Source organism: Bos javanicus, chromosome 24 (assembly GCF_032452875.1).
Source record: "Bos javanicus breed banteng chromosome 24, ARS-OSU_banteng_1.0, whole genome shotgun sequence".
NCBI classification, from domain to species: Eukaryota; Metazoa; Chordata; class Mammalia; order Artiodactyla; family Bovidae; genus Bos; species Bos javanicus.
The window spans coordinates 59736431-59744612 of record NC_083891.1 but is presented as its reverse complement, the minus strand read 5'-3'; positions in this window follow the sequence as shown (position 1 = coordinate 59744612).

The following is an 8182-nucleotide window of genomic DNA, read 5'->3' as shown; positions in this document are numbered from 1 at the left end:
TAATCCACTGCAGAGGCTGCTTTACAAGGCCACATATCTTGTACAATTTCTTCCTTGCTCTGAACTCCTCTGTATCACATTGAAAGCCTTTTATAACGTGGCCCCAACCGTCAACCCAACTTCAGAGCCTACCACTCTCCTATACAACCTTTGTGATCCTGTAGCTTTGGACTGGGGCTTCTCAAGTGGCGCAGTGGTCAACAATCTTTCTGACAATGCAGGAGATGCCAGAGATGTGAGTTTACTCCCTGGGTCGGGAAGAGCCCCTGGGGTAAAAAATGGCAAGGCATTCCAGTCTTCTTGTTTGGAGAATCCCATGGACAGAGGAGCCTGGCGGGCTGCAGTCCATGGGGTCGCAAAGAGTCAGACACGACTGAGCGAATAACACTAACACTCTCACTTTCCAGAGCACAGAGGAAGCAGTCCCCAGCACATAGTAGGCATTCAGCTGAAGTTTGTAGAATTGAATTACACACTAATATGGTCATGAAATAATATTTTTTAAAAATTAGATGACTTTTAAAAAATCCCAGAGTTGTCAATAGTGAAGACTTTGTAACTTCTAAGAAAAGTTGCTGATCAGTGAAGCCAAGCACAAGTCGAGAATCAAGTACAGTTCGCCCTTCAAGAACGAATGACTGACAACAATAAAGCTACAAGTGATTTATTACCTTCTTGAGGCGCATACATTTATTTTGCTCACGGTGTGTATTTTATACCTCCTAATAGCCTTGAAGAGACTTAAAAAAAGTGCTCTGACTTTTATGTTTCCCAGGTCACTCTTGCTACTCTGCCTGGTGGAGAGGAATGAAATAAGTTATAAGGGTGTACCTCCAGTGCTCCTAGGGGTCACTCTGCCTTCTTTATAAAGATACACCCTACTTGGTGGTAGTCAGAATTATTTTCAGTGCTGAGATAAACTTTAAGTTCATTTCTCATTATCTTCAGAAATATGGTCTGATGCTGGGGGACGATGTCTGTCTTTTGTGTGTTGTTCAGTCGCTAAGTCCTGCCTGACTCTTTGAGACTGCAGCACGCCAGGCTTCCCTGTCCTTACCGTCTCCTGGAGCTTGCTCAAACTCATGTCCACTGAGTGGGTGATGCCATCCAACCATCTCATCCTCTGTTGCCCCTTTCTTCTCCTGCCCTCAATCTTTCCCAGCATCAGGGTCTTTTCCAATGAGTCAGCTCTTCACATCAGGTTGTGACACTATTGGAGTTTCAGCTTCAGCACCAGCCCTTCCAATGAATATTCAGGGCTGATTTCCTTTAGGATGGACTGATTTGATCTCCTTGCAGTCCAAGGGACTCTCAAGAGTCTCCTCTGGCACCACAGTTTGAAAGCATCAGTTCTTCAGTGTTCAGCCTTCTTTATGGTCCAACTCTCATTTTCATACCTGACGACTAGAAAAACCATATCTTTGACTAGACAGACCTTTGTTGGCAAAGCGATGTCTTTGCTTGACCCTGGTCACTGAGAATGGAAGCTAGAGTGGACTTGTGGTTTTACTAGCCAACCCTCAGTCTCTTTTCCTCCCCACTTCCTCATTCTTTCTTCATCTGTTTCTGTCTCTGTAATAGGAACTCAGAGATGTAGAGATATCAGGATGTGGACGTTAGTCTGTGGATGTTTGTACTAAAAGGTCTTAGTTGAAGACCATGCCAGATAAGATGGAGCCACAAGCAAAGGGAAGTCTGGGCAGCAGAAGCTACGAGGAAGTGAGTGAGAGGGGAGGGGGGATGGATGAGCATTTCGGAAAGAAATACAGAAAAGAAAAGCTGTTTATAGAGATGGCTGAGATGAAGGGCCATGTGATGCTGGGAGAAGACACACACACACGCACACACTGTCACACACAGACACACACACACGCACACACTGTCTCACACACACACACTGTCTCACACACATGTCCTCATTGTGCAGGGAGCCTCAGTCCCAGGGATTCTGATTCAAACAGGTCTTCAGTAGAGTCTGTAAATCTACATTTTAACCAGTGCCGCAGGGTATTCTCGGTTTGCGAAGTTTAGACCCTTCTTGGAAGAACTCTGGCTGCTTTGTGAGGTAAGCTTTACTCATCCTTCCAGCTTCAGTCCTAGCCAAACTATACAAATTCAGACTAAGCATAGAGTCACACCTTTCTAGCCTCTGCATGCTTTTCCTGTGCTGTCTGCCTTGCCTGGGGTTTCTCTCCCTTTTTCTGATCCCTGTAAAAGCCTGCTCGTCCTTACAAACTTGGCTCAGACATCAGCTTCTTCTGAAGCCTGAATCCTCCTCTTCGATCTGGTTTCCTCCACTCAGTCAGGATCCCTGTTACATCATTTTAGCCCTTGCGCACGTTCTTCACTCTCTTTTTAGGGAAAGCCTTGAATGTCTCCCATTCTCTCTCCTCCTACCTTTACCAAATCCAAAGTCCAGACTTCAAATTCCAAGTCTGCTATCTGCCCCGTCTTCTGAATTTCTTAGGAGCCTTTTGATACTCGTCATTAGTACCCTCTCTTCTCACACCTGACATTTCATTATGAAAAAGGTCAACAATACAAAAGCCTGAAAGAATCCCCCCATATGCTTTGCACCTAGATTCAACACTTTTAACACCTTTTGCTCTATCTGTTTTACCTCTTTTCTCTTTGCTGAACTATTCGAAGCTGCAGATGCAGTGTTAGCTCCTCTCTAAATATTCAGTGTACATTTCCAAGGGCTTCCCAAGTGGTGTAATGGTAAAGAATCCATTTGCCAATGATTACAGGAGACATAAGAGACCCGGACTTTGATCCCTGGGTCAGGAAGAAGGAAATAGCAACTCACTCCTGTATCCTTGCCTGGAAAATTCCGTGGATAGAGGAGCCTGGCGGGCTAGTCCATGGGTTTGCAAAGAATCGGACACAACTGAGCGTGCGCGCACGCCGTATGTTTCCAAATACGAGGTCATGTTCCTGTATACCCTCACTTTTTGAATACACCTTCTCTGCATTTTCCTCAGCTTTCTCCAAGTCAATGGCCGTTCCTTCTCTATCTCCTTCACTACATCTTCCTTTCCCCAACCTTTATATGTGGCTATGCACAAAGGATTACCCATTGTTTCTCTTCATTTCCCTTAACATTGTTTTGATTCATTTTATTCCATCCTGTGTCATTTAAATTCCATCTACAGTTTGTAGGCTTCAGAATTCCCAGTCCGGTCAGCTCATGCTTGAACCCTAGATGTGTTTGCGTGCGTGTGTGCAGGCTAAGTCTCTTGAGTCGTGTCTGACTCTTTGTGACCTTATAAACTGCAGCCTGCCAGGCTCCTCTGTCCATGGGATTCTCCAGGCAAGAATACTGGAGTGGGTTGCCACTCCCTTCTCCAGGGGACCTTGCCGATCCAGGGACCGAACCTGGGTTTCACGCACTGCAGGCAGATGCTTTGCCGTCTGAGCCACCAGGGAAGTTGCTCATACACTCCTGCTACTCATTCCGCCACCCAGTGGACTCTGCCTCCAATCTCCTCCCAGACGTGCACAAAACTCAGTTCTTCACTGTTTCAGGCTCCACTTAAGTATTTCCCACTAAGTAATTTTTGATGATTACTTTATCTAAAATAGAATTCCCTTCCAACAGCATTTAGAATTTCTTCTTCAAAATCCCTATCAGTTTCTGAATGTAAATTTTAAACTTACTCATTATCTCTTTTCCACTGAGGCCTCAGTTCCCTGAAAGCATGGATTTTAGCGGCTTTTTGGCATGTAGCACCTGGAACATACAAGATGCTCAGTAACATCCATTGGATTAATAGCTGACTTGTACACCAGGAGTCAGGGAGATGTGTTTATTCATCAGGACAGCTCTAGGCCCAGACACAGGGCCTGACACATGGTAGGACTCAATCGATATTTCTTGACTGAAGGCAGTAACACCCTGAATGTTCTTTATAGAAGCATAAAAAAATTAGTTATTCCCAGAATTTACTCTTAAGCTTTCTTCTCCTGGCAGGCTAAAATGGGATTCCCACTCATTTGGAAAAACATGAATATAACTCTCATGAAATTATTGTGGTGCTTTTCAAATGCCACCTCTCTTTCTTTTCCCTAAAAGAAATATTTAGACTAGCAAGCCATTGCAGCTATATAAAGACTCTAAAAATTATCATTAAAAAATGAAAAGAATCATAAAAAATGAGATCTTTACCCACTGTTTTATGGAATTCCAGTTTTAACATAAAACTATGCAAAGTACATATTCTGTATGTGTGTGTGTGTGTGTGTGTGTATGGTGTGTATGTAATGTGTGAGATTTTATGATGCACCCACCATGAAGCTAAAAACGTACCCACTCTATGGAATTCTATGAGGCAGGAATAAGATGAAACCTCTCCCGTTTGTACTGCAGCTTCTCCTACTCAGTGTATTGAGGCCAGAATGTGCCTGGGCATTGTCTGTTGCAATCAGAACCAGCTACCCTAGCAAGAACATCCAGGAAAGGTTTTCTTTGAATTGTGGAGAAGGAACCTTTCTCTGTCATGGTTTGTTGTCTTTTATTTAGAAGAAGTAGGCATTGGTTTTTGGCTTCCTTGATGGCTCAGTGGTAAAGAACCTGCCTGCCGATGCAGGAGACACGGGTTCTATCCCTGGGTGGAGCAGATCCCCTGGAGAAGGAAATGGCACCTTCTCCAGTGTTCTTGCCTGGAGAATCCCATGGACAGAGGAGCCTGGTGGCTACAGTCCATGGGTCGAAAGAGAGGGACGGGACTTAGCGCCTAAACAACAACAACAAGGTATTACTTTTAGGGAAAGGCCTGCAGCTTCCTATTCTCAAGCAAAGCCTTCCAGTATTTACAATTACGACACTTGGTTTCACTCCAGTAAGTGGATTTATTAAGAGAAAAGAGTAACAAGAGGGAGTTGGAGGAGGAGAACATTTATGCAAAAATTAAACTTTAAAATGCCTATGAAATGAGAAGTAAGGGACCCCAATGAACTCATTACCTGTATGATTCACAGATTCCCTTAATGTCTGACTCTTTTATGTTAATTTGTAATGATATTATATCACTTGCTGCTTCTATAGTGAAACAAGCACTGGAGTGAGTCATGAGACCAGAATTCTTTTTCTAATTTACTAGTATCATTACTTAAGAAAGTGTTTTGACTTTTTGAGACTTTTTTTTTTCATAGGAAATGTGAGATTTTTAATATTTTCCCATTGGAAATACAATGAGAAATAATATTTCTCACTGGATTACAAAGAATTGCAAAGAAGAAGATATATATATGTGGAAAAATTCTGCTAACTACTATATAAGTTACTATATAAAGTGCTATAGCATAAAGTGTTCTGAAGTATTTTCATCTTCTTACTTGTATTCTAAGTGGAAAAGATATAAGCAGTTAACAGAAGACTTGGGCTACAGAAAGCACACAGAAAATGTTAGATGATACGTCATTATCATTATCTTATCTTTCATTAGGAGCTGACCATCCTTCCATTGGTATATGATGGTATAAACCAGTAGTTAAACCAAGAGACTAAAAAAAAAATTGTCTTCTATCTGTGAAAGCATATTTCAAATAATTTTGCATAAGCTGTGTGATACCTTTTCTCTCTCTTTTAATTCCTTTCTACCCTCCTCTAAGCATCCACTGCCCAGCACTGTGCTGGGGGGTCATCATAGAAAGATAAAGTAATCTGCCCTGAAGAGGCTAAAAGTCCAGTTGTGGAGACAGACAAGTAAATAAATAAATGCCACCAGGTTTTACAATGCTGTAACAGATGCACGAGCATGCCATAAATGAGGCACGTTGAATTACATGCAACTTATCTCAAGGAAAGTAATATACTTAAGTTTGCTTTCTGTATATAGAATTTGTCTATATTTCATGACGCCTGCTTTATTTTAAGCTTTCTGTCATTTTCAGAATAGCTTAGCACAGACACTGAGATTGAAAGTCAAAGGTTTAATTGATTTGACCTTTAAGATAATTAGAGTAGACCCTTTTTGATGCAAACAATCTAATACAGACTCCAAGTGGGGAATGTACTGGTATTCAGAACTGGGAAGCCAAGGTCGCTTAGATTTCAGGCATGGCCAACCGCTGATGAGTGCACAGTGTCTTTTCTTTCATTTTTTTTTCTCTCTTTCTTTTTCTCTCCCTATCAACCTCACTTTCTTCTCTGTGTTGTCTTTGTTTTGTCGGATTAAAGATGTCCCTCCTTTGTGTAGCCAGTGAAGATATGTCTTAACAGTCTCAGATTCACGTTCTTTATCAATCACAATGGAAAGAGACAACTTTTAATTTCTAGCTTTGTAATTAAATTCTAGAAGACATGTGCTTGATCTTCCTTTAGTCATGTGCTCGCCTTTGGAACAATACTTGCTCCCAGGGAATGTGGCACTTTGCTTGACTAGGTTTGGTCAAATGCAGTTTCCCATGGTCCACTGGGTGGGGAGGGAGGTGTTAACCATGGCTGATATCCTCACTAGAACAGCTTGGCCGAGGATAATATTCCAAATAGAGCAGTTTTGTTCTGCAAAGGAAGAGATATTGGGTCAAAGCCCCCAAATGTGCCTTTCATAAACAGAAACACAATGAAATGATTCCTCTGCAATATTAGCAGCACACTTATACTATAACAACCCTCCGTTAATACTTGCCTTTTACCTTTACTTCCTCTAGGAGCATCACCATCCCTCCTATGGGGACTTCCCTCCCTCACTCCAAACCTGCAGTTAGTGCAGGAGAGGCATTTTCCTGCCCATTACACCCATGTGGCTGCAGTTGATTGGTCATATGCTGGCACTTGTGTTAACCCAGACCAATCAGAGCTGTTTCCTGAGTTTCTGAAGGTGGGGCCAGTGAAGACATGTTAGTTACTCAGTGCTGGAAGGTTTAACAAAATGTCAAAATAAAAACGTGTTGCTGCCTTTCCTACTGTGTGGAGGAAGTCAGTCCATAGCTGGTTTATAGATTGAATAAAGCTGATAACACAGGAAAGAACAGATCAATCAGCTAGTGGTACAGATTAAGTAACCACTTGATTTCTGATCTTCACTACAAGTCCTTGCTCCTCCCAACAATTCCAACAGCTGTGACTCTGTAACATGAGCATCACTGTCCAGTAGACATCTAACACTAGCTACAGATACAAGCCACGTGTGGAGGTTTGCATTTCCTAGTTGTTGTTCGGTCACTCAGTCGTGTCTGACTCTTTGCAACTCCATGGACTGTGGCACTCCAGGCTTCCCTGTCCTTCACCATCTTCCGAAACGTGCTCAAACTCATGTCCTTCACGTCGGTGATAGCATCCAACCATCTCCTCTGTCGTCCCCTTCTCCTCCTGCCTTCAATCTTTCCCAGCATGAGGGTCTTTTCAAATGAGTCAGTTCTTCACATCAGATGGCCAAAGTATTGGAGTTTCAGCTTCAGCATCAGTCCTTCCAATGAATATTCAGGACTGATTTCCTTTAGGATTGACTGGATCTTCCTTTGGGATCTACTTGCTGTCCAAGGGACTCTTAAACTATAGCTTTGACTACATTGGCCTTTGTCAGCAAAGCAGTGTCTCTGCTTTTTAATATGCTGTCTAGGTTTGTCATAGCTTTTCTTCCAAGGAGCAAGTATCTTTTAATTTCATGGCTGCAGTCACCATCTGCAGTGATTTTGGAGCCAAAAAAAATAAAGTCTGTCATGGTTTCAAATGTTTCCCCACCTATTCGCCATGAAGTGATGGGACCAGATGCCATGATCTTAGTTTTATGAATGCTGAGGTTTAAGCCAGATTTTTTACTCTCCTCTTTCCCTTTCATCAAGAAGCTCTTTAGTTCTTTTTCACTTTCTGCCATAAGGGTAGTGTCATCTGCATAACTGAGGTTATTGATATTTCTCTGAGCAATCTTGATTCCAGGTTGTGCTTCATCCAACCCAGTGTTTCTCATGATATATTCTGCATATAAGTTAAATAAGCAGGGTGACAATATACAGTCTTGACCTACTCCTTTCCTAATTTGGAACAGTCCATTTTCCCATATCCAGTTCTAACTGTTGCTTCTTAACCTGCACACAAGTTTCTCAGGAGGCAGGTAAGGTGGTCTGGTATTCCCATCTCTTGAAGAATTTTCCACACTTTGTTGTTAAGCACGCAGTCAAAGGCTTTAATGTAGTCAAAGAAACAGAAGTAGTTGTTCTTCTGGAATTCTCTCGCTTT